Consider the following 25,522-nt stretch of genomic DNA (forward strand, 5'->3'; position numbering starts at 1 on the left):
ACATGAACATTTATTTAATATGTCGAAAAGCTTGCTAAGTCATGAAGTGGGGGTGGGAGAGGTTTCAAAATTAATTGTGTATGTGTATAACTGTATTACCATGCTTGATTTTATTATTTAAGAAAAGAAAATATATACTCCCCTGTTTTTTACACTTAATAAAGTTCTGGGTCCTTCATCAAAGCAGGTCAGCACCTGACCATCATCTTGCAGCAACAGGTTTATAAAATACACAGGAGATAAATGGTTAACCACAACCAAAATATGACTAGTGATAGCCAGTCTTCAAAAGAATTGATTTCCCAGATATAAACCTTTAGGAAGAAGAAGGAATAACCGAATCTTAGATATTGGAACTGTACAACATAAGGTATATATTTAAAGGTAATGTAAATTAAAATAAATAAATAACTAGAGCCAGGTAGCATTAAATGAGAGTCTATCTGCTTTCTAAGATTTTTTTATATTTTCTCTTTGCTTTATTCACACTTTAGTTTTCATTAATAAAACACTTCAGCTAATTTTTTGTCATCCTAGATTCTCTCTGATAAGCAGCACCATTTTTCATTATATGCAATTTTACGGAGTAATTTAGCAAAATCCTATGTAGCTATAAAAGACATACACTCGGGTCTGATATTAATTTAGAATTCTTTCTCACTAAAGAACTGAGCAGGAGTTCCTTGGTGGCTCCGCAGGTTAAGAATCCAGCGTTGTTACCCTGGTGGCTCTGGTTACTGATCTGGCTCATGTTCAGTCCCTGACTTGGGAACTTTGTATGTTTCAGGCATGGCCAGAAAAAAAACAAGAGAGAGAGAGAGCGAACTGACCAGATCTCTTAGTTAGATATGGCTACCTAAGACAACTTTTTTTTTTTTTTTTTTTGGTCTACTTTCAATCTCTTTTTCTTGGTTCTGCCAATCTCTCTTCTCTGTTCCACCTAAATTGGTCTGCATTGGGACTCTACTTCATACATCAGGATATTTATTCTTTCTCTTCCTTTATGCACCTTAAAATTCACTTTAGGCATAGATTTTTTTTCTGTTTCATTGATTGTTAAATAGGTGGAGTCTCCTTCCAAAATGTTCCAAAGTGTCCTAAAACTTGTCACAAAGTAAACAAAAAAAGCTTCCTTTTCTACCTGGGAGGCCTGCAGTTTTTAAAATCTTATTGCTGAGTGTTTCATGTTCTGCTGAAGACTGTGGTCACAGGAAATATGTTTTAAATTCTATTTCTTTTTAGCACTAAGAATGTCTTCTGCATCACTGTTATCCCACAGAACTTGCGGTGATGATGGAAATATTCCATTGTGTGCTGTCTAATGGAATAGGCACAAGCCACATGTGGCTATTGAGCATTGAAATGTGGCTGGTGCAACTGTGAAATTCAATTTTAAATTTTATTTAATTTTTATTAATATTGATTAAAATTTAAATAGCTGCATGCAATTTTTGGCTACTACATTGATAAGTGCTGCTCAAAATTGTATTCCATTTTAAAAGGCAGTCTTGGAAGAGAAGGTTATTATGCTTTCTTCATTATAATATTAAATATCTTCCCTTGTTGCAGCAATTTAGAAAATTAACTTTTCTACTGTTCTAGACCCGTGCTTATTTGGGTTATACTGTGGTTATACTGATGCCTGCATACTGTTCTGTGGTCAGTATATCCTCATGGGGGCTGATAATGGATGGATTCATTGCCCTGTAATGGGGGGAAGGAGAAAGGTCTCTTTTGAGTTCTTCATTGTGGAGAGAGCTGAACAGTAAAGTTTATCTCTTTATAAATCCACGAAATCCTCACTGTTTTTCAAGAGACATTTCTTTCCAGATGAAAACAGGGCCTTGGGGAGGAGAACCAAAGGAATCTGTGAATATGTATCTGGATATGTGATGCTCATCCACAGGACAGAACCAAGTGTGATGATTAAATTATTCCTGGAGAGCTGAGAAGATGAGATGGTAGGCAGCCCTCCTCCCCCTTCTCACCAAGAGAGGCAGGAAGCCCTTGGGGAAAGCTACATGGAAAATTATAACCTATAGTGTTAAAATATAGTTAATCAAATTAAGAACCAGAAACTTTATTCCAGAAATAACGCCATATTTAAGGTATTTGTGTTTTGTTCCCATTTACTTTACTTTTTTTTTTTTTTTTTGGCCATGCCTGCAGTGTGGGCCAGGGATCAAATCCACACGACAGCAGTGACCTGAGCCACAGCGTGACATGCCTGATCCTCAACCCAATAGGCCGCCGGGGAACTCCCATTTACTTTTCCCTTACTGTTTAGTGAAGATATTTTGGAAATGTCAGTGGGTGTCAGCTCTATTAAATGGAACCAAAGAAAAGAACTTCATATTTGAGCCAGAATTCCCGGGAGTCAGGTATGGATAGGTCAGGGGAATCCAATGATCTGTTTCTGGGAGACAAATCCAGCCAGGCTCCTCCCCTATCTCGACACTTAGTTCTGGACCTCTTCTTTAATAAAAGCTGGAGAGTAGGGTATATCGTTTTACTCATCTAAATACATTTAGCCTTCAGACGTCAAGGCTTACATCCCTAAAGAGAAACTGGCCTCTGTTTAGTTTGTGAATTAGCTTTTGAACAAAGACAAAAAGGAATCTATATTTTATGAATTTCTTTTGCCAGTTTCTTCTATCTTACGTTAATGAATTTTACTACCACTATTTATTGGCATCACCAATGTAAAGCAATAGTTTTTCTTTGTTTTGGAAGCTAAGACATAAACAGTGATTTAAACATTTTTACAATTCTGTAATTATGGGATGGAGTTTAATAACAAAGTAAGAAGATTGTGGGGTTTCATATCTATAAGGCAACTGCTTTGACCGACTTTTCTTCCCCAGAAATGCTCATATTAAAACAGTAAATATGAGTATAGGTAAGAGCTGTCCTTGTGTTAAGAGAGGGGTCATAGCTCTGGACCCCGTGCTTCAGAGGTCTGGTGTGATCCTCCTCTAGCCACACACCCTCTTCAGGCATGAGTTGTTCAGGACCCAATCTGGTGCCCAGCAGGGCCTTCGCTGCTCTTCTATACCACACTCTGGATAACTAGGAATCTGGTGTTAAGGGGCGGCTGCTTGAGAAAAGTTTGGACAGGGTTTAGATGTGGGAGCTGGCTTCTCCTCCAGCATGATCATGAAAAGCCTCCTGGAATAGGTTAGAGCTGGAAGCTGGGAGAGAAGAGGTGTAGGGCACAGGCACAAACCAGGGCGTATCTTCCTGCACTGCCAAGTCATCTGGTTAGAACTACAGGGAGTTCGAAAACTCTGAATACCTTCCAGGTCATCACAAAGAAGCAGTTGTCAAGGTAGACTAGAACATATTTCATCAAACTGTTGGATTTATAATTTTTGATTATGTATACATATGGTGTGTGGGCCTCCACTGGGATACCTGCTCAGGTCTCCAGGGTAGTGTACCTTGTCCAGGGAAGATGCTTGAGGCTGAGAACAGAGTTCTAGAGCTTCAATTAATCAATGTGATCATGGGCAAGTCACAGTCTCTCTTATGTCATGAAATTCCCACCTGTGTGGCCACATGAGAAAATGAGGAGTTCCCACCATGGCACAACGGGATCAGAGGTGTCTTGGGAACAATGGGGTGCAGGTTCTGTCCCTGGCCCGGCATAGTGGGTTAAGGATCTGGCATTGCCACACCTGTGGCTTTGGTCACAACTGTGGCTCGGATCTGATCCCTGGCCCAGGAACTCCATACACCATGGGGTGGCCAAAAAAGAAAAAAAAAATGAGAATATAAACTTGAAATGTTATATTTAAATAATGCCACATGTAATATGCATAACAGTACATACCATTGCTGCTTTTGGTATTACCCATACACTTAACCTTAGTGCATAGCTCTTTTTTCAGTATTGTAGGTCAGGCAAGACATACTTAATCTCATAAACTAGTTTGATATTATGGTACAATCCTAAGAATCTTATCAACTTAAACCTACCTTGACATTGGCTTTGAGAGCATAAGCCAAGGGCAGTAAAGTCCTTTTGAGGACCATATAATCTAGTGTTTCCTAGCCACTTTCAGTGCAAAGACTGATAATAAAAGCAAACAAAAATTAGTGGACTCGTTCATAAGAGTATTGGTAGAGAAGAAAACCCATCATAACTGAAACCTCCTGTGATCTTAGTCATACTTTTAAATGAATTGTTCTTTATTAATCATGAGAGTATCCACTTACATTTGGAAAAGCATAGGTCATATGATGTGTGAGGTGGTGATTCTGGTGAGAGACAGTACCTTCTGTGTGTACAGATTCTCAGGCCAGGCACTGATGAGTCCTAGACCTCCCAGTGGTTGTCAGCCCATTGAAGCTTATGATTAAGTAGAGGGAAAAGGTGAGTCCAGCAGAATGTAGCAAGAATACAGGAGGCAGTCTGCAGGAGTTAACATCCCATTCAAATCTGGCAAGGATCAGCAGAAGTTTCCCTAAGGTCATGACATTTATGTTTCATCTCCAAGAAAGATTTTTGGAAGGTAGAAATAACCCAAATAACATTTGTCTAGAGCTTTCTGTATAGGAAGCTCTAGTAACATGTTACTATGACAATTCTTACAACCTTACTAGGTTTGGGATTTTTTTTTTTTCTTTTTAATGAAAGAAGAACCTGGAACTTAGACAGAGATTCAGAAGCATGTTAGGAAAAATTGGGCTTAGTATCTCAGCCTTTCTGACTTCTCTTTCCAATTTACTTTTTTTTTTCTTTTCAATTTTTAGTTGTTTTCCTACTACTTTTTTGACTTTTGTTGGGGGGACATATCTATATATTATCTTCAGTATTTTTTACCTAGTATATTTTTGAACATACATAGGATTTCTTTTAACAAAATGTTCTTAAATGAAGGCATTTTATAAGCAAACTTTATATCACAAGCTACAAACAGAAAATAACTCTAAAATGAAGTGTAGTGAAAACCAACTACATAAAATGCCATTAAATTATGGAGCCATCCTACTAGGATCAAAGGATCTGAGCCTGAGGTCTGCTTGCTCTTCGTTAAAATGGGAGATTTTGACGTGTTAAAGGGAGATAGATATTAAAGATATAAGCACCAAATTGAGTCTTGCTTCTTGAATAAACAAAAGGAAAGAAAGCAAGGGAGGGAGGAAGGAAGGAAGACAGATTCTCTCACTCTTTGGTTCAGTGGCTTTAAAATGCTGGAACCACCTCACCACATCTCACCACACTTTTAGGACATGCCCATTCTTAGTAGAGAGTCTACAGATAAACACAGAGAAATGACCCTTTCAGGGAATTGGCAGAAAGCTATCTAGTGCCTCAGGTGAGGGGCATTCATCATTATGCTGATTATCCTTAGAGATCTTTCAATTCCCTTAAAGTCCTTGTCTGTCAAGAAAGTTGGGTTCTTGTTTCCTTAGCCTCTCTGGAGGGAAGGGTGGCCTGGGCCAGGAGGACTCAAGTTCTAACAAAGACTCTTTAAGGATCTAGTCCTGTCTACCTCCACCCCCACCCCTCAAGGGCCTGAGGGCTAAGAAGGAATGTTATGGGTCTGAGTTTGCTTACAGGAAACACTTGTTTTCCAAATTAGGCTCTAGGCTATGAAGCAGTGGGATATGAAACACAGAATGGGTTCCATTTTGCTGACTTATTCAACAATTTTGGGGGGCAACTTCACTTTGAATCTTTGTGCTTCTATGGAGTTTGTTGTGTGTGAGCCCAGTCTACTTTTTCCTGTGGACTAATCCTGTGTTTGAGTGTGTGTTTGTGTTTTATAAAAGCCCAAAGAATGGAACACTGTTGTGTGGCTTGTCAGAGAATGGTATGAGTGCTGGTTACAGTCACTCTCAGGCAGTAGGATCTTTGCCAGTGATCAGTATTCCTTGGTATCTGGAGGCAGCAGGGCCCTGCATTTCCCTTACCAACAAGTAGATAATGTAATGAAAATGTTTTAATGATAACTCAGACAAAAACTCATCAGTGCGCATAATCCAATCCATCAAAAAATCAGTTGGCTCTACTTTTAAAACGCATGTTGAATTTGCCCATTTCTTACCTTCTGGGCTGAGCCACCTTTGTCACACACATGAAGGGTGGCACAGCCTCCTCCCCACTTCCACCTTTGCCCCCCCAGAGCCTGTTCTTGACAGAGCAGCAGAGAGCTCTTTTGAAAGAGTGCTCTTTTAAAACAAGTCAAATCAGCAGTTAAGGATCTGGTGTTGTCACTGCTGTGGCGTGGGTTTGATCCCTGGCCCAGGAACTTCTGCATGCCACGGGTTATGGCCATAAATAAATAAAAATAAAACAAGTCATGTGACTCTGCTGCATAGACTTGTGATCAATGCCCATCTCAGAATAAAACCAAAGTCCTCATCGTGGCCTACTGGCCCTACATGATCTGGCCCCCATTACCTGTCTCTCCTCACACTCCCTTCCACACTCATTTTGTTCCAGGCACGCTGACCTCCCAGCCCTTCCTGGAACACACCAGTCATGCTTGCTTCTGAGGTTTTTTAAGTGACTGGTCTCTCCAGTTGGGATGGAAACCTCCTATTCCCACACATCTGCTTGACTAGCTTCCTCATCCCCTTCAAGTCTTTCCTCAAGTGTCATTTTCTCAATGAGGCCCAGATTGACCACTCTAATACTGCAGCTTGGCTACCCACCTCCACTTATCTTCATATGTTCAATTTCAAAATTTTCCGTTTCTTTTATGACTGACTATCACACTGTGTAATTTACTTATCTGTTAGGTCTGTTGTTGATTGTCTGTCTCCCCCTGCTGGAATGTAAGCTCTAAGAGGGCAGGCTCTATATTTTGATTATTCATATCTAAAGCACCCAGAATAATGCCTAACACTTACTCGGTAAATATTGTTGAATTAAATGAATGAAACAGGTGCCCAAAACCAACCCTACTCCCACAACCCATAACCTTCACATCATCCCAGTTCTCCTTCCTTTTAGGCACTCTGATAAGCTCTCTGAATGAAAAAATCACTCTAAGGTGAAGACAGTATTCTATGGGCTGCATCAGCCCATCATCTAAGCAGATCACGACAGTGTGGGAAATGAGGATATGAGACTGAATGGAGTTTGGGACATGCTGATTAGGCCCCTGAACTTGTCAGATATTTACACAGGAGTTCTTTTTTTTAATATCAAGGTATAGTTGTTGCACAATGTTATATGACACAGGTGTACAATATAGTGACTCACAATTTTTCAAGTATACTCCATTTATAGTTATTATAAAATACTGGCTATATTTCACACAGGAGTTCCTGGTGGCAATATTCTTGGTAAGAAAAGTTTCAACAATATGTGTGACTTTTATGGAGCATTGCAGAAATTGGGGGGAATATGTGTGCCCATATTCAAAAGCAGCACCAAATCTGACCACCACCAAGCTTTGGGGGAAATCTGAAAGCTAGACACATCCAGCTGCCATCGTGAGACCACACGGAGGGCTGGTATATGTTTGTTTGCAATAACTCTGCCATAGCTCAAAAAGCAGTGAAAAGCTTGTTATTCATGTTTACATGTGTATGCCACTCTGAGTTTTCAAAATATTATGATACAAAGAGTGGAGAAAGTGCCTTGATATGCAGTGTCAGCTCACTTTATTCTACCCATTTCCCCTATATGGATGGGTATAGTGCCATCACACCTTATTTGATCATTAATCAATGAGACGTGTAGGAGGCTTTCCCTCTGATATCTAAAACCTTTTTTTTTTTTTTTTTTTTTTTTTTGGTCTTTTGGTCTTTTGGTCTTTTTAGCGCTACACCCGAGGTTCCCAGGCTAGGGGTCCAATTGGAACTGGACCTTCGCCACAGCAACTCAGGATCCAAGCTGAGTCTTCAACCTACACCAAAGCTCACAGCAACTCGGGATCCTTAACCCACTGAGCAAGGCTGGGGATCGAATCAGCATCCTCATGGATGCCAGTCAGGTTCATTAACCTCTGAGCCACGACAGGAACTCCTAAAACCTATTTTTGAAATAATAAAACATACAGAAATACTATGGAGTAGAGTGAAAACATTCTTAAGATAAAATGCAAAATTTAAGAAGGTTAATTCCTTTCCCTTCTCTGATTGTTTATGGTTCTCTGATATTAGAGTTCCGTGAAAGAAATTTTTTTTTCTTTGGCCAGGTGGGAGCATATAGAAGTTCCTGGGTCAGGGATCAAACCGGCTCCACAGTAGTAACCCAAGCCGCTGCATTGACAACTCCAGATCCTTAACCTGCTTCACTGCAAGAAAACTCGTTGTGAAAAATTTTGAGGACCATTTCTTTAGGTTAAAGACTCTGTGTTTGGCTTTTTTTTTTTTTTTTTTTTTTTTTCCTTTTTAGAGAGCAGTTTCAGTAGAGTTTGTTAATAGGAACCCAGATGTTAAGGAGTGAAAGGTGGCGATGGTCAAATGAAGGTCAGTCCCTTGAGAATTTCTTCACATTAAGGTGGAAATATGATGTGTCACAAGGTCCAGCATCTAATATTTTGTGACAGGACAATATGAGAACGTTATTAGTTCAGGTAGAAGCAGCTAATCCAAAAGGTGATTTTGGAGATTCAAGAGTGGGAATGAGTGCATATAATTGACTATGTTCCATAGCAAATCCGAATTTTATCAGCCTAAAGAACAGTGAAATGCCATCACAGTTGCCTCGGTGGTGGGTAGCAATACCTTTAATTTTTGAAGGCGCCCTTCCCCCTACTCATCCAATCTGGACCCCTAGAGAGCCCACAAAGCACTCCACAACTATTTCTGTAATAGTTCCCGTTACGTGTTCTCCGCATTTTCTTCCCCGAAGATGGTGTTGACAGAAACGTCTTGAGATAGATACTTCTGTCATCTTTTCAGCCATCCATTTACAATAGAAACATCTGTGTAAATTACCCTGTCCTTCCCAGCAAATTTCCCTTTAAATTAATCTGCCTTTGGGCACACGCTGGGAACGGTTTAAGGCTGTAATTGTTTGAGGTGGGAGGTGAGGTGTAGTGAGGTATTTCTCTGGGCCCGGGAAGTTTTTGCTCCGGAGTGCCGGGGGCGGGGGCGGTGGGGAGCAGGCACACACCGTCCTATTTCTTTACGGACCAGCCTGAATGATGGCTTGAGAAAGGGGCTGGGCGGCACCTCCATGGAGGTCGCCAGGCTGCTGTTCCCTTCTGAATCCGCTCTCCCACGGTGCTCGGAGCGGCTGTGCTTGAGGCCTTGAGCGCTGGGACCATCTGGGGCCAAGCTCTACGAACCAGGGCTGGCCCACCTCCAAGGGCAGGACCCAGGGAGGGCGGGGTCGCTCCTACGGCGCTCAGGCCCGGGGACGCCCGGGCTGTGGCTCCGCCGCTGTGATCTCTGGACACCAGGGATTCCCACCCGGACCGGGTAGGAGGTGAGCGCAAGCAGTGAGACCCTGCGCGTCGGAGACTCAGCCCGCCCAGCTCCCGCTCTCTGGGCAGCGCGGCGAGGGTGCCCCGCAGGTCCGGCGCGCAGCGGCAGCGCAGGCGGCCCGAGGTTCCACTCAGCGGGGCCAGCCAGCGGGAGCCGGGGGCGGGGAGCCCGGAGCACCGCCCCGCCAGCGCGCCCCGCCCGTGGGAGAGGAGGGGCTGCGGCGCCGCGGACCACTGGAGGCGCCGCACCGCCGCCACCGCCGCTGTCGGAGCCGGAGACCGCGGCTCCACGCAGGCGGCGCCCGCGCCTCTGCTCCCCAGCCAGCTAGCGCGCCGGCCAGTCCGCCTGGGCCGTCTCCCGCTTCCCGCCGCTGCCGCTGCACGATCGGCCGCGCCGCTACCAACCTTCCAGGTAGGTGTCCTAGCTGCGGAGGGGACCCCTGAAGCCGCAAGACGGTGCCCGCGGCACGGCCCGGGGGCATTGTGCGCGGCCGGAGGGCCGAGGACCCTAAGGGACGCGCGGCCAGGCAGCCCGGCTCTGGGCCCCTGAGGCATCAAAGCCCTCCGGGGGTTAGCCTGGCGGGAGAGCCGGGGGCCGCGGTGCCAGTCCCGCCCCGCGACCGAGGTGGGAGGGGGCGTCTGGGTCACGGTCCCCCTCGCTGCCCTCCCCTCCCCCTCGTCGTGGGGAATTCCGGCCGCTAGCATCCCCCAGCGCCGCCCCGCGCCCCGGCTCCCCCAGGCTGCTGGGATACAAGCGAGGGCAGGGAGAGGGACTGATGTAATTGTCGGCGGAGAACCGAACCCGCGCGCCCGCTCCAGCTAACGCCTACGCCGCACCTTTCGGGGAAGCTGGGGAGCTGAGAGGAACGGCTGGGGAAGTTGTGCATTGGGTTTTATTGTGCGCGTGCACTGCAGACTGCCCTCACGGGGCACCCCTGCCCACCCACCCCTGCAGCCTTCCCTGCAGCCTTCGTCCACACCCCCAGCCAGGGCCGAGCCTGCCTTCCCCGGTTCAGACCGGGACAGGGTTTGCATTGCAGTCCAGACGTGCTTCCCCTGCATCGAGCCGGGAGCTGTCCGCAAATCGTTTGGCGGGGGATGCTGGGGGGAGGAGGGGATGGGAAACCTGGGGAGGAAGCCGGAAAGAAGTAATGACACCAGCATATTTTGTTAAAAAGCTTCTGGTGTATATAGGAACATCTGCATGACACCTTTTAAGCTGTTTTTGAAAGTTATGACCAGATACTGATATTGTGGCCATTCTGGTTATATACCTGAAGGTAGCTTAAACATAGAGACCTAAAGCTGGGGAAAGCATTACATAATGGACATGAAGCAAATGACACGAAACTAAGTAAACCCACTGGGTTGCCAGATTATTTCTCTCTCCTGATTGCAAAGTCCTATAGGCTTTTCCTCTATAAGAATTTCCATTTTTAAATCGCTGTACTAGTTTTAGCAAACTGTGATTTTTTTTCTCCAAATAACACAATTTTTCTTGACCATCTTTTCTTAAATGTAATAATTGCATGTTAATGGATAGTTCTGTATCACAGAGCTGATGAATAAACGTTGGAAATCTTTCAGTCTTACCTTTGGAAATCTTTCTCCAGAGGTAAGATTTTTAAATATTCCATCTTAATATCATTAACTTTGTTTCCTTCTTGGATGTATTTTTCCCCTCTCGTCTCCCTTTGTTTTTTGGAAGCATTTCTACAGTTTTAGGTACTGCTAGCTCACAATGTTGATATTCCTATCCAATGCTACAGCATTGCAGATACAAAGACTAATAATAAATGAAACAGAAGACCTCACAGTAACTCAGAATGAGCAGAGTTCCCAAGGTCGAAGGGAAGCTGCAGTGTAACTGGGGTATAATCACCTACAGAGAATATGCATAGCCCTCCTTGGATTATAAGGAAGGCCAGGATTGGTGGAATATTATTTCTGTTATTCTCTTACTCTGGATTTCCTGTTTCCCCCTACAAATATTTTTTTCCACAAAGTAGAAACAAAATATTTTTAAATTAGAGTCTTTGCTTTTAGAAAGCCTAAAATTCCTGTTGTTGCTCATATTTTCAGTTGATATTGATAACTCAGTATACATTTAGTGGATGGATTCCTTTTGGGATATCTCAGTTTCAAATCATGATGGTTTATCACATGTCTCTTGGTTGTAGTATAATGTGATTCGGTTGGACTTTTATGGGGTTGCTTCACATAAGTTTTCTTGTCCTTAGATTGCTTTAACCTTTTGTTAGTTAATTTTATTCCAAAAAGAAAGGTAAAGTCCTTTCAAGATTAAATATTTGTTGTTGGAAATCTGTAGCACCACTGCAGAAATAGATTAGGTTAATATGTAAGTAGATAAAAGTTTTTATGTGACTTTATTCATGAAACTATTGGCCTAAGGAGAAGTTTTAAATTTTAGTAAAATGCCTTGGTTAAGTAACATTCAGTAATCATTCAGTAAATACTTACTTATTGAACACTGATCTGTTCAAAGCATTGGTGTGGGCATGTGGGAGATACAAATAAGAATGAAGAGTTTGTGGTCTTGTTGGGAGGATAAGGTCTGTTTGGAGGGATTTTATTTTTTAACTGCACTGTTAAGTAATAATTATAATACTTCTTTTAGTTTGTTTTTAATTTTGAAAGAGTCTCATTATCTATTGATGTATGAGACTTTTTTCCCCCCACACTCAACATTATGTCACTTAGATTCATCCATGTTCTGTGTCACTGTGGTTCATTGACTTACACTGCTGTGCCATAGTCTGTGTGTCTATTACACAGTATGTTTCTCTGCTCTCCTACCAAGGGCCTTTTTTTTTTTTTTTTTTTCATTTTTAAAAAGATTGCAAAGAGTGATGCTTTGATTGTTCATATTTCTTGAGGCACATGGGCAAGTGTTTCTCTTGTGTAAATACTAAGGTATAGAATTGTTGATTGTGTAGGATGTGTGGATATTCAACTTGTAGATATTGCCAAATTATTTTCCAAAGTTGTACAAATTTATACAAGCCAGGGAAATAAACACACACGATCATCACATACAAACAAGCGTGTGTGTGTGTATGTGTATGTGTGTCTGTGTGTGTGTTGAATTGCCTTTCTTTGGCATAGAGCTTTGGAGAACATCTTGCTGGTATTTCTAAATGCAGTTGAATGACAATGTGGCAACATCTTTAATATAAGAAAAAAAGGAAGAAAAGGGAAAAAAAGGAAAAATAAGGTAGACCTCCCAAGGATAAAAGCTTGCTGGTTACTTACCAGTAAAGTCAAAAATTATTAAAAAAAAAAAAAATTCTTGAAGTCTCTATTATTCAGGAATGATTATTCACATCTCTTGCTTCAGCCACACATTCCTTACCTCTTCTGAATGGTATGTATTTAATGATTTGAAATCCAGAGTGAACTTAGTAGCTTTGATCATGAAAATGAACTAAAATTAATTTTACGGTTAACTGACATGATGTCCAGCTAGTTACTGAACTTGATGGTCTGCCCTTCTAGTGTGGCTCTGAGTTTCCATGAGCTTTGGAAGAAGTTGGCATCCATTTGTTCAATTACCAGCCCACTGTCAGGTCACTTCCAGAGAGAGGTGACCAGTGTATGTGTCTCATGTGGAGGTGACGTGGGCACATGGAGTGCCTTTCTTCTTCATTCAGCCAGCATTTATTGAACACGTGGTATGTGCCAGATGCTGAATTAGGTGCTGGGTCATGAACATGTCTGCCCAAAAGACTCTACCAGAACCAAATCACTGTTGAATATGTATGCATGTGTGTGGGGTGGATCTGGCTTTGGTTTCAGAATTTGCATGAAGTATCTATTTTTTCTTTTGTTCCCTAAACTTTTTCCAGATTTATGTTTAGACCTCCTTGAGTTGAGAGCGCTTTGGGGAAAAAAAAAAAAAATGCAGCCCATGCAAAGAACAGTTAGTTTAAACGTAGTTGTATTTTATTGGCTTTTTAAAAGTGGAAGGCTTTAAAAGGACTTACTCAGGATAAGTCCTTTTGTCATGCAGACACTTGAGTGTTACCAAATAGGAGGAAGACAGAGGTCAGGGAAGGGCTCTTTGGATGGGTGAATTCAGATTTGTTGGGAACATAATTTAGTGTTGAATTGATTTTTAAAGGGAAAAATAGAAAATAGACAAAGATGAATGTTTATTGAGAGACCCAATGTGGTATTACAGGGAATTGAGTCTATTGAGTCATGACGATCTAAAGATGAAGTTCCTGGTGGGTTATAGGAATCCGTTTTCTTGTAAGTTTGTGTTTACTTATTTTGGGTATGTGTAAATGTACTTTTTATTTATTTATTTATCTTTTGCTTTTTAGGGCCACACCCGCAGCATATGGAGGTTCCCAGGCCAGGGGTCAAATCAGAGCTGCAGTTGCTGTACTACACCACAGCCACAGCAACGCCAGATCTGAGCCACATCTGTGACCTACACCGCACCTCATGGCAATGCTGGATCCTTAACCCACTGAGCAAGGCCAGGGATCAAACCCACATCCTCATGGATCCTAGTCAGGTTTGTTAACCGCTGAGCCACGAAGGGAACTCCTAAATGTACTTTTTATAGTAAAATAAATCAGAGTGTAAATGTTAAATATCTGTAAACGGATTATGTTAATGGGGTGGTGAATTATGGGAAGCAGAAACGTCCAAGGACTCTTACAGTGCTCTGGCAGATTACTTCAAAGTAAAAACTACCTTATGTGAGGGAATTCCATCCGACGGGGCTAGTGTCTCAAGAAATCTGTATAGGAAGCCGACAAAAGCCAGAGTGAGAAAGGAGCCCAAACCAAGAAGTTTGATATCCACGACTATCTAAGGGATCACTGGGTTAGAGAGAGCATTAAGTTTATAACTTAACTCTTAAATAAGTTTAAGTAAGTAAATAAATAATTAAGCTTAGGTAAATAAAAATGAGTTTAAATAGGTAAAAAACATTTAAGTAAAATATTGGCAGGCAGTCATTTAACATGTTTCACTGAGTACAAAGAATTCATGATTAATACACAAAAATTACCTACTTTATTATTTTTATGGCTGCACCTGCAGCATATGGAAGTTCTGCCAGGGATGGAATCCGAGCCCACAGCTGCAACCTATGCCCCAGCTGCAGCAATACTGGATCATTTAACCCATTGCTCCTGGCCAGGGATCAAACCCATACTTCCCCAAGCAACCTGAGTTGCTACAGTCAGATTCTTAATCAACTCCACCATGGTGGGAACTCCTTTCTTTTCCTTTAGTGATGACAGATTATATGTTTTTCTATTCAAGAAAACCCATCTGTCAGTTTGTAAAATATGTGAAGAAAGTACCCAGACACTAGAAATACTTACATTTGCTTGATGTGGTGATGCTTAAATGACCTTTATGTTAGATTCATAAGGTGTTAGAGCTGAAAGAGGTTTAAGAAACTTTTTTTTCCAATTCTAACTTCTCCCATTTTCCAGGTGGAAAAATTGAGGCACAGAGACTTGCCCAGTGAGGCACAGCTCCATTAGTATATAATATGTCAAATAATTTACATCTGTTCATGGTAATAGGAAATAAAACTCTTTCCTAATTTTAGGTAGGTGAATAAGAAAATGAACCAATAGCAACCTCTACAGTGGATTTTAGGCTTCCTTTCTATCATTCTCCTTGAGTGCTTGGTACAGGAAGTGAAATCAAACATATACTTTTAAATTTCCTTAGATTTCTAGAGAACAAAGGTTTTTGAGGGTATGATGAGGGAATTAACCACCACAAATATCATTATTTAAAATTTTCTGGTGTTTGCTATTTCAAGACCCATAGCTTTGTCTTTTAACTCAATGGACAGGAAAGGACAGAAAAAATTAAATTATCTTCTGCTTTTCTCTTTTCCCTTGTCATTCTTTTTCCATAAGCTAATATGAGACAAAAACAGAAGAATAGAGGGAATTGAGACAGGAATAGAACATCAACTCTTACCTTTTTTATCTTGCATCTTATTGAGGCAATTCTCACTGTAGCTCTTGAGACTGACCTATCCACCTCCTGAAAAGAGTGTAGAAGTAGAAGGGGTAACAACGCAGTATATTTTTAGAATCTTTTTTTTTTTTTTCTCCAAAAGTCAAATCTAAAATAAACCTGGCCTCAATTTCCAGCAATAGATTTATTTCTCGGCTCCTAAATCAGTGCTTAAGTTTTATCATAAATTTGAAGAAGTTATCCTGATTTTTTTTTAATGCACAATACAGTGTTGCTACAAGTAACATACTGTGATCAACTACTGAAGTTTGAAGAATGAAGTATCTAGAAGAACATTAAAATGCAGAAGATTTTGTTACATGTCATTTCTGGAGATAAAGGCGAAAGTCTGATTTTATTTTAAATTAAGATAAGATTTCTGTTTTCTGTTTATCTGTGGCAGCTAGGCAAGCTTTTGCATATTCACACCCCATCAGGCAACAATCTGAACAGTTTTTGTTGTATAATTTCCCCAGAATAGAAAAAGTAGCACAATTTGAATGGCATGTTGATTATGAAAAGACATTAATGAAATTCTTTTTGATCTCAATAAATTTCAATTTGAAGCAAGAACTATAAAAAGAGTATGATCTCTGATGTAGGCCAAGCAAATGTAGGATCTCTGTGAAACTCCAAGAAGAAAGCAAGGGAAAAGGAGAGATCAAAACCCATAAGAACTCAGGATAATGGAATAGGCAGGTCAGGGAAGGAAGTACATGGATATTCTATCCCAGCTTGTCCTCCAGTTTCATTTCAAAAAATACCAGCAGAGAAAATAAAAAGTGTGACTCTGAAGGCTTGTGGAGATGAGATATTATAGAAGATGTCTACCTGGACTTTTTTTTAAAAAAGCTTTTAAACATCTTGAAGAACACAGAGGCATAAGGTAAAAGATGGGTAAATTAAACTTCAGGAGTTCCTGTCATGGCTCAGCAGAAATGAATCTGACCAGTATCCATGATGACGCAGGTTTTATCCCTGGCCTCGTTCAGTGGGTTAAGGATCTGGCATTGCTATGGTTGTGGCATAGGCCAGCGGCTACAGATGCAATTCGACCCCTACCTGGGAATCTCCATATGCCGTGCATGTGGCCCTGAAAAGACGAAAATAAATAAACTTAATTTAAGGAAAGGTAGTATGTGTAACAGGCAGAATATAAACAATCATCACACCAAGGAGAAACTATTTATAATGTATCATAGACTAAGGGTAACTCGTTAATATCCACAGAACTCCTCTGTATCAGTGAGATAAATGACCTAATAGAAAAAAGGAGCAAAGGAAATGAACAAACAGTTCACTGAAAAGGAATTACTAGCAGTACTTACAGATATGATATGCTCAGCTCATAAGAGAAATGCATTTTTAAACTATTTAGCCCTATTAAATTGGCAAAGACCTTAATATTTTTAAATTCCTTCAGGGCAGCAAGGCTTTGGGGAAGCTGACAGACTCATACATTGTTTGTAGGGGTACAGAATGGCACAGCATCTGTGGATAGCAATTTGGAATATTGCCTAAATTAAAAATCCACCTACCTGGTCATCCTAGGATATCTAAGAAAAATTTCTGCAGATGAATTTCTGCATCACAAAATGAATCCATACCAAGACATCCACTGTGGCATTGCCTGTAATAACAAAAGATTTAGAGAGAGCTAAATATCCATCAAGATGAGATTGGTTAAATAAGGAGCTGTTAAAAAGAATGAAATCATTCTGTATTTGCTGATGCGGAATGATCTCTCAGCTGTAATAAAGGAAGAAACCAAGGTGCAGCGGAGTATATGGCCATTGGTGTTAAATATGAGTTTATAAATATGTGTTTATGCTTGTGACTGTGGAGACTGGTAACACAAACTGGTAGCAGTGATTGCCTCTGGGAAAGAGAACTGGATAGTTGGGGTGGGAATGGGAAGAACACTGTTTGGCACACTAATTTAGTAGACCTTTAATTACCAATTAAAATATCCGAACAGGGAGTTTCCATCATGGCGCAGTGGAAATGAATTCAACTAGGAAACCTGAGGTTACATGTTCGACCCCCTGGCCTCTCTCACTGGGTTAAGGATCCAGCGTTGCCCTGAGCTGTGGTGTAGGTCACAGATACAGCTCAGATCTGGCATTGCTGTGGCTATGGTGTTGGCTGGCAGCTGTAGCTACAATTGGACCTCTAGCCTGGGAACCTCCATATGCCATGGGAGCGGCCCTAGAAATGGCAAAAAAAAAAAAAAAAAAAAAAAGTCAGAAAAAATTTTTTCTTGAGGATCACTCATACTGATCAAGAAGGTTGAGTGAGAGTTCCTGCTGTGGTGCAGTGGGTTAATGATCCAGCTTATCTCTGTGGCATTTCAGGTTCAATCCCCTGCCTGGTGCAGTGAATTAAGGATCCGGTGTTGCTGTAGCTGTGGTGTAGGTCACAGTTGAGCTCAGACTCAGTCCCTATGCCATAGGTGTGGCTGGAAAAAAAAAAAAAAAAAAAAAAAAAGAAATGTTGAGTAGTTGTAACCAATTCCTTTGCAACTCTGGGTCCCATTCTATATTGATATAAGAACATGGTAGCTGCCATAAAGACTAAAGAGGGGAGAAACTGGAAATGATTGCCCTTTGGTACTGAGTTGGCCCAACTTGGTTTTCTGCAGTTGCCCTGCCCTTGCCACCATGCCCCAGCTAACTGGTCTTACTGGGAAAGAGATCCAAAGGAGTTGATTAGGGCCAGGGTGCAGATGAGAGTTCAGGAAACAGACATTGATGGAGGTAGTGGCAGAAGCCTGAGGCTGGGAGGGCAAAGAATGGAGGTGGTATTAATTGCCACCCCTGACTCCATCAGATGCAGCTTACAGTGGTAAAATAGAGAGAAATGTTATTTTATGGGCCACAGTCTTGAGATCCTTTGCTACCCCTGAGGTGTCTAGGGATCTGTATTTCTTAATAGTGCCCAATCCCAGAGTTCCCATCGTTGCTCAGTGGTTAGCGAATCCGACTGGGAACCATGAGGTTGCAGGTTTGATTCCTGGCCTTGCTCAGTGGGTTAAGGATCCGGCGTTGCCGTGAGCTGTGGTGTAGGTCTCAGACATGGCTCGGATCTGGCATTGCTGTGGCTCTGGCGTAGGCTGGTGGCTACAGCTCCAATTAGACTCCTAGCCTGGGAATCTCCATATGCCACGGGTGCGGCCCTAAAAAGACAAAAAAAAAAAAGATGCTCATTCTGGGAATCACTATCTCTTCCATGCTCCTTGTTTTATAGATAAGATGATCCTCTTCATCCCTTGAAATATCTATTCCGTGGGGTATTTTTACAATTACTTCTGAAACCATTTATGGTATTTATTTATTCTACTCAAAAAAAAGCTTTCATAGGGTGATTGTTTCATCATGTCTTTGCCCTCCTGGAGTCCACAAAGGGGTAGCTGATATTAAGCTATACAATAGTAAGAAGGGGAAAGCTGAGAAAGCAACTGAATGGTTAGTGTGTTATAACTTTGGGAGAGTAATTATGTGCTGATATGAATTTTAAAAGCAATATGAGTTAAAAAGGAAAAACTTGATAATGATCAGAGGCATTGTGCTACAAAATAATTTTCCTAAAAAGAAATAAAAATGGGAGTTCCTGCTGTGGCACAATGGGCTCAGCAGCATTTGGGGAGCACTGGGACACAGGTTCGGTCCTTGGCCTGGCTGGCGCAGTGGATTAAGGATCTGGTGATGCTGCAGTTGTGGCTTCGTTCAGGACTTCAGCTTGGATCTGATTCCTGGCCCAGGAGCTCCATATGCCTTGGGGTGGCCAAAACAAACAAACAAAAAACAAAGACAAAAACAAAAGAAATAAAAATAGTTTAATTATCATCATTAATACATACTTATGCTAAGTTAATAGACATAGGCCTTCATTTGGAATCGGTAGTTTAAATCAGGAACCACACTCACCAGTTATATAGGGGGAAAATACTACATTAGCCTCTTTCTTTTCACCTTTAGACATGAAGTTAGGATTAAGTATGTAATTCAGTAAATGAATCAAGTAAATAGTATGCATTCGTTTTCTCTGGAAGTTTTGGTATTTTAGTAGCTACATTCTTTTCCAAACAAGTTTATTTAGAAATTAGGAGGAATTAGCAGCCTTGTAGGGACATGCCATGAGAAACTTATGGTGTCAAAGTGGGGTGATTTGAAGAGCAAAGAATGATAGAGGTGGATGGGGAGAGGTCAGAGAAGCTCTGTATCACAGAACAGGAGGCCCTGGAAGGCTCTGTGGGAAAGACAGTATCTAGAAGATTCTTTCTGTAACTTTCCAGGGCTGTTGAAATTTCAGGATGCATTTGATCCTTAACTAGTGTATCTGGTGTGTCTAGTTCCTAATGGAATTGTGGAGCAGGTTTAATCTAACATGAATGAACATTTACATTTCTTTAAGAGATTCAGCAGCATATGTTAAATACATATTGTGCTCAATTGCATCTTCTTGCCACACATTCAGTTTCTTTCTTTCTTTTTTTTTTTTCAAAACATCCCTCTTTGAAAATAGCTTGCTACCCCATTGTTCTTTTCATCACAATACACACTTCGGAGGACCAGTGTCCTTTTGATAGGAGGAGCCTGGAGTAGCTGTGAGGACAATAAAAGTGGTTAATGGGACAAGAGCAGTTGGTGGTGATGGTGGTGGTGGTGGTGGGTGTATTAGTTTCCTAGGGCTACCATAGCAAAGTACTGTTTTTTTTTTTTTTCTTGGTCTTTTTGCTATTTCGAGGGCCGCCTTCTCGGCATATGGAGGTTCCCAGGCTAGGGGTCGAATCAGAGCTATAGCTGCCAGCCTACGCCAGAGCCACAGCAACGCAGGATCTGAGCCGCGTCTGTGACCTACACCACAGCTCACGGCAACACCAGATCCTTAACCCACTGAGCAAGGGCAGGGATCGAACCCACAACCTCATCATTCCTAGTCGGATTCGTTAACCACTGCGCCACGACGGGAACTCTGCAAAGTACTGTTAACTGGGTGGCTTAGAACAATAGAATTATATTCTCTCAGTGCTGGAGGCTAGAAGTCCAGAATCAAGATGGACCCTTCTTTTCCTTTTCCATGTTCTGGCAGCCCCAGGAATTCCTTGGCTTGTGGTTATACTTCAGGATTTTAAGTATAATCAGTCTCTGCCTCCTCCTCCTCCTTCTTTTTTTTTTTTTTTTTTTTTTTCCCGCTTTTTAGGGCTGTACCTGTGGCATATGGAGGTTCCCAGGCTAGGAGCTGAAGCTGAATCAAAGCTGCAGCTGCCGGCTTACACCACAGCCACAGCAACACCAGATCTGAGCCACGTCTGTGACCTTCATACACCACTGCTCATGGCAACACCAGATCCTTAACCCACTGAGTGAGGCCAGGGATTGAACGCTTATCCTCATGGATCCAATTGGGTTTTTTATCGCTGAGCCATGACGGGAACTCTTAACCTAAAAGATTTAGGTATGACAACATCTGATAATTAAGCAGACTTTGTAATAGTAGAGATTATTTTTTAGTGGTAAGAAATTAAGGCTAAATATACTCCTTAAGACCTGACATCATCTATTAAATAGTTATTTTCACCAAGATTAGAACGTTATTGTGGTTGTCCTATGTGATACCCATGCTAAGTAATGTTAGTGTAATTTCTGTTACATATTTATGAAAATTCTAAGCTTTTTTTTTTTGTCTTTTGTCTTTTTAGAGCCGAACCCACAACATATGGAGGTTTCCAGGCTAGGGATCAAATCGGAACTACAGCTGCTGACCTACACCACAGCCACAGCAACGCCGGATCTGAGCCGCATCTGCAACCTACACTACAGCTCACAGCAATGCCAGATCCTTAACCCACTGAGCAAGGCCAGGGATTGAACCTACAACCTCATAGCTACCAGTCGGGTTTGTTAACCACTGAGCCATGACAGGAACTCCTAAGCTATTTTTTTGAACTTAAAAATAATCCATGCAGAATTAGAAAAACCTATATGGAGATGTAAATTTCCCAGGATAATCAAGAAGATTCCACATTAGACTGGTAATACTATTAAGTAGGTAACTTAAAATATTGTAATATTGAATGCAACATTGACATTATGGAATATGCATTAGTACATTGTATATGTGTACTTTTAGCTAGAATTTTGGTGTCGTTAATACAGATATATTTGTTTATATTGCAGAAAAAATGTATTACTTGTGAATAACAAGTTTCTATAAAAAGTTTTAAATGAGTTTAAAAATGGTCGTGTAAAATTAGATTTTTATGGTGAATGACTGTTTAGGTAATGTTTAGGATTACAAGCCCAGACTAGGGCCAAATCTGCCTGGGTTCAAATCCTGGCTTTGCTTTGTGCAGCTGCATGACCTTGAATAAATCATTTAACCCTTCTCTGCCCTAGGTAACTCATTCATAACAAGAGAAATATAAAAATAATACTGAATAGTTCAGTCTGTGGCCTGGGAACTTCTGCTTGCCATGGGCATGGCCAAAACAAAAAACAAAACCTAACACAAAGCATTGTTGAGAGGATACGGAAGTTAATGCCTATATATTTCCTAGAAAGAGCACACAGTAAATGCTATGTTAGTGTTATTATTTTAGCATGTTAACTAAAATTAGATATATTAATATTCATTAATTGGAGAACTTATTATGTAAAATGTAAATAACAGTGTCTCTTATGCCTTCTTAACAAATCAAAAGCTAATTTGAGAGAGATTAGATTGTCAGCAGTATTTGCAAGGCTCTTTTTTAATGTTAATAATTTGTTAAAAGTATCTTATAGCTTGCTCATTTCGTTACTTATAGCAATGACTATGTTCAAGAGACTTTGTTAGGTCTTAAGGGAGAAAAAAAGATGATTAAACTGTTGATCCTGCTTTCAAGAACCTGCCTATCCAACAGGGAAGAGAAGACATAATTTAGTATAACATAAAGTGTAATGAGGTATGTGTCATGCCAAGTATGATTTTGTGCTGTATCTCTGGAGGCTGGGAAGCATCTGAGGAGGTTTTGTCGGTGAGAGGGGCATGGATAAAAATTTAGGAACTGATGACATTTTTGAGGGGTAGGAAGAATAGGAGAAATCTGAGGTCGAGAAAGAACAGTTAGGTAGGAGTTCCCATTGTGGCTCAGTGGTTAATGAATCCGACTAGGAACCACGAGGTTGCGGGTTTGATCCCTGGCCTTGCTCAGTGGGTTAAGGATTCGGCGTCGCTGTGAGCTATGATGTAGGTTGCAGACGCAGCTCGGATCCTGCGTTGCTGTGACTGTGGTGTAGGCCGGTGGCTACAGCTCCGATTGGACCCCTAGCCTGGGAACCTCCATATGCCAAGAGAGCAGCCCTAGCAAAGACAAAAAGACCAAAAAAAAAAAAAAAAAAAAAGAGCAATTAGGTAAATAGGCAAAAGGCTGAGAGTCTTGTTCCCAAGCAGGAGAAGAAAGAATTTCTAGGAAGAGAAATGGGCTATCACCAATACCATAGAAAATTTAAGTAGAGTTGAGTGAAGAAAGACCTTGAGAAGCATGCCCTCCTTATCTTTCTTGGGGCCAGAGAGACTTTGTTGGGTCATTGGCTTTTCTTAACAAAGTAGCATGTAACAGAATTCCTGGAACATGACACATAACTGAAAAAGCATCAAGTCAGTTAATATATAGTCTGCTTATATTGATATGATTCAAACATTGACATTTCTAGGAGGTTTTTTGTTTTTCTTTTTTGGAAGCACCTGGGGCATATTGAAGTTCCTGGGGCAGGGATCGAACCTGAGCCACAGCTGCCACCTGTGCCACAGGTGCAGCAACACGGGATCCTTAACCCACTGTGCTGGGTTGGGGTGGAACTGGCTTACCTTATTACACTTAGTGTTATACTAAATTATGTCTTCTCTTCCCTGTTGGATAGTCAGGTTCTAGAAAGCAGGATCAACAGCTTGACAAAAGACAAGCCAGATCATTAACCCATGGTGCTACAGCGGGAAATTCTCTAAGAGGTTTTTTTTTAATTCCTTAAAGAGTACTTTTAAGACTACCTACCATTTGTTTACCTTTTTTTTTTTTTTTTTTTTTTGTTGGCCATACATTGTCCTAAACATTTGAGATGATCATCCTCTCATTTAAAGCATTGCAGCTGCTCTTGCAGTAGATATTGTTACTTGCATTTTACAGCTGTGGAGGCCATAGTCCAGAGAGAAGGTGACCAGCACACAGTCCTTCCATCCATTATAAGCCACCAAGCTGGAATCAAACCCAGGGCCCCAAAGCCTGGACTCTTCACCAAATTTAGATAGTAATTGTTAAGTAACCCCAAGGCATTTTAGAAGGAGAGTTGTTCAGACCAGCATTTACTGATGACCAGCCACACTGCCCTCCTTGCTGTTCTTGAAATAAACCTGGTTTATTCCCACTTCTGGTCCTTGGCACTTGTTCTTTTCTTTCTTTAGAATGCTCTTCCCCCCTGCCCCCCAGCTTTGCCTGCTGGGCTCCTCCTAACATTTCATAAGTCAGCTCCAAAGTCAGAGGGGCCTTCCCCAGCACTCCACTTATATATATCCCTGACCCGGTGCCTTCCACTCTGAGGACAGCTCCCTCTTCAGGTGTTTATTTGTCCTTGTTTGTCTTCTAATATTCAATGTCTAGCTTAGGTTCTGCTTTATTCCCAAGACCTAATTTATAGTGGGTGCTCATTAATATTTGTGGAATGAATGAATGCATAATATCTTAAAGCTACAGGATTTTAAATAATTGGTGTTTTTTGCTTGCTTTTGGAAATGTTAGAAGTACCAGTTCATGTCAGCGATTATTTCTTTCCTATTTAATGTACATGACTTTTTCAATAACTTTGAATGAAAACTGGGTGATATTTTAAAAGGAAGTCCTAAAAATTTATTATTATTGAAAGTAATACAAGTTCATTGTAGAACAATTTGCAAACACAGCAAAGTATTTAAATTTTTTTTTTAATTTAGAAACTAAATTTTAATATTTGGATATATGCTTTTATTTATTTTTTATTTATTTTTTATTTTGTCTTTTTGCTTTTTCTAGGGCCACTCCTTTGGCATATGGAGATTCCCAGTCTAGGGGTCCAATCGGAGCTGTAGCTGCTGGCCTACGCCAGGGCCACAGCAACGAGGGATCCGAGCCGTGTCTGCGACCTACACCACAGCTCACGGCAACGCCAGATCCTTAACCCACTGAGCAAGGCCAGGGATCGAACTCGCAACCTCATGGTTCCTAGACGGATTCATTAATCACTGAGCCACGATGGGAACTCCTGGATATATGCTTTTAATTCTTTATAAATTGCTTTCTTTTACTCAGCAGTGTATCATGAATATTTCTTCTCTTTCATTATTCTCCTAAACTGCATTTTTAAAATAGAATTTCTTTTTTAGAGCACTTTAAGGTTCACAACAAAATTGAGCAGAAAGCACAGAGATTTCTCATGTACCCCTCTTCCCCTAAACAAGCCTAGCCACCACTATAAAAAAAAGCAAAAACCCACACCTGAGTGGTACATTTGTTGCAATCGACAAACCTGCATTGACACATCATCGTCACCCAGAGTCCATGATTTACACTGTGGTTTGCCTTCGTGTTGTACCTTCCGTGGGTTGTCACAAATATGGGATGATATGAATCCACCATTATAGTGTCAGAGCAGTTTCACTGCCCTAAAAATCATCTGTTCTTTTCCTGTTCATTCCTCCCTCTCCCCAACCCATGGCTTACCACTCATCTTTTTCTTATCTCCATAGCTAAATTTAATTTTTAATAGATGGAGAGCATTCCAGTTTATACCCATGCCATGTTTTACTCAATTCTAATTGGGCATTTAGGTCGTTTTTTGGCATTATAAATAACCTGATGCATGACCTTGTGTAGAAACCTTTGTGTACAACTCATTATTAATCTAGAATGGCTAGATTAAGGATTAATATGCAGTTTACTCTGTGTCAGTCATTGTTTTAAGTACTCTATTTGAATTAACTCATTTAATACAGTAATGATATTGATTAGTACTATTATTAGCTCCATTTTATCGATGAGAAAACTGAGGCACAAAAGGTTAAGTAACTTGCCCAAGTGACTTCTTTAACTGTCATATGGG

General features: G+C 41.1%; 1 protein-coding gene across 12 annotated transcripts in view; it reads left to right on the forward strand.

The window, feature by feature from the left end:
• OSBPL6 (oxysterol binding protein like 6) overlaps positions 9,592 to 25,522 on the forward strand; it is a 228,556-nt gene continuing 212,625 nt past the window's right edge. For 6 of the 12 annotated variants that reach the window (XM_021075885.1, XM_021075891.1, XM_021075887.1 and 3 more), the window contains exon 1: positions 9,701 to 9,804. The gene's annotated coding sequence lies outside the window, so the exon portion shown is untranslated. Of the gene's footprint in view, positions 9,805 to 25,522 lie in introns of all 12 variants that reach the window. The other 6 variants (XM_021075883.1, XM_003483690.4, XM_021075892.1 and 3 more) reach the window with 4 other exon arrangements.

Source organism: Sus scrofa, chromosome 15 (assembly GCF_000003025.6).
Source record: "Sus scrofa isolate TJ Tabasco breed Duroc chromosome 15, Sscrofa11.1, whole genome shotgun sequence".
Classification (NCBI taxonomy): Eukaryota; Metazoa; Chordata; class Mammalia; order Artiodactyla; family Suidae; genus Sus; species Sus scrofa.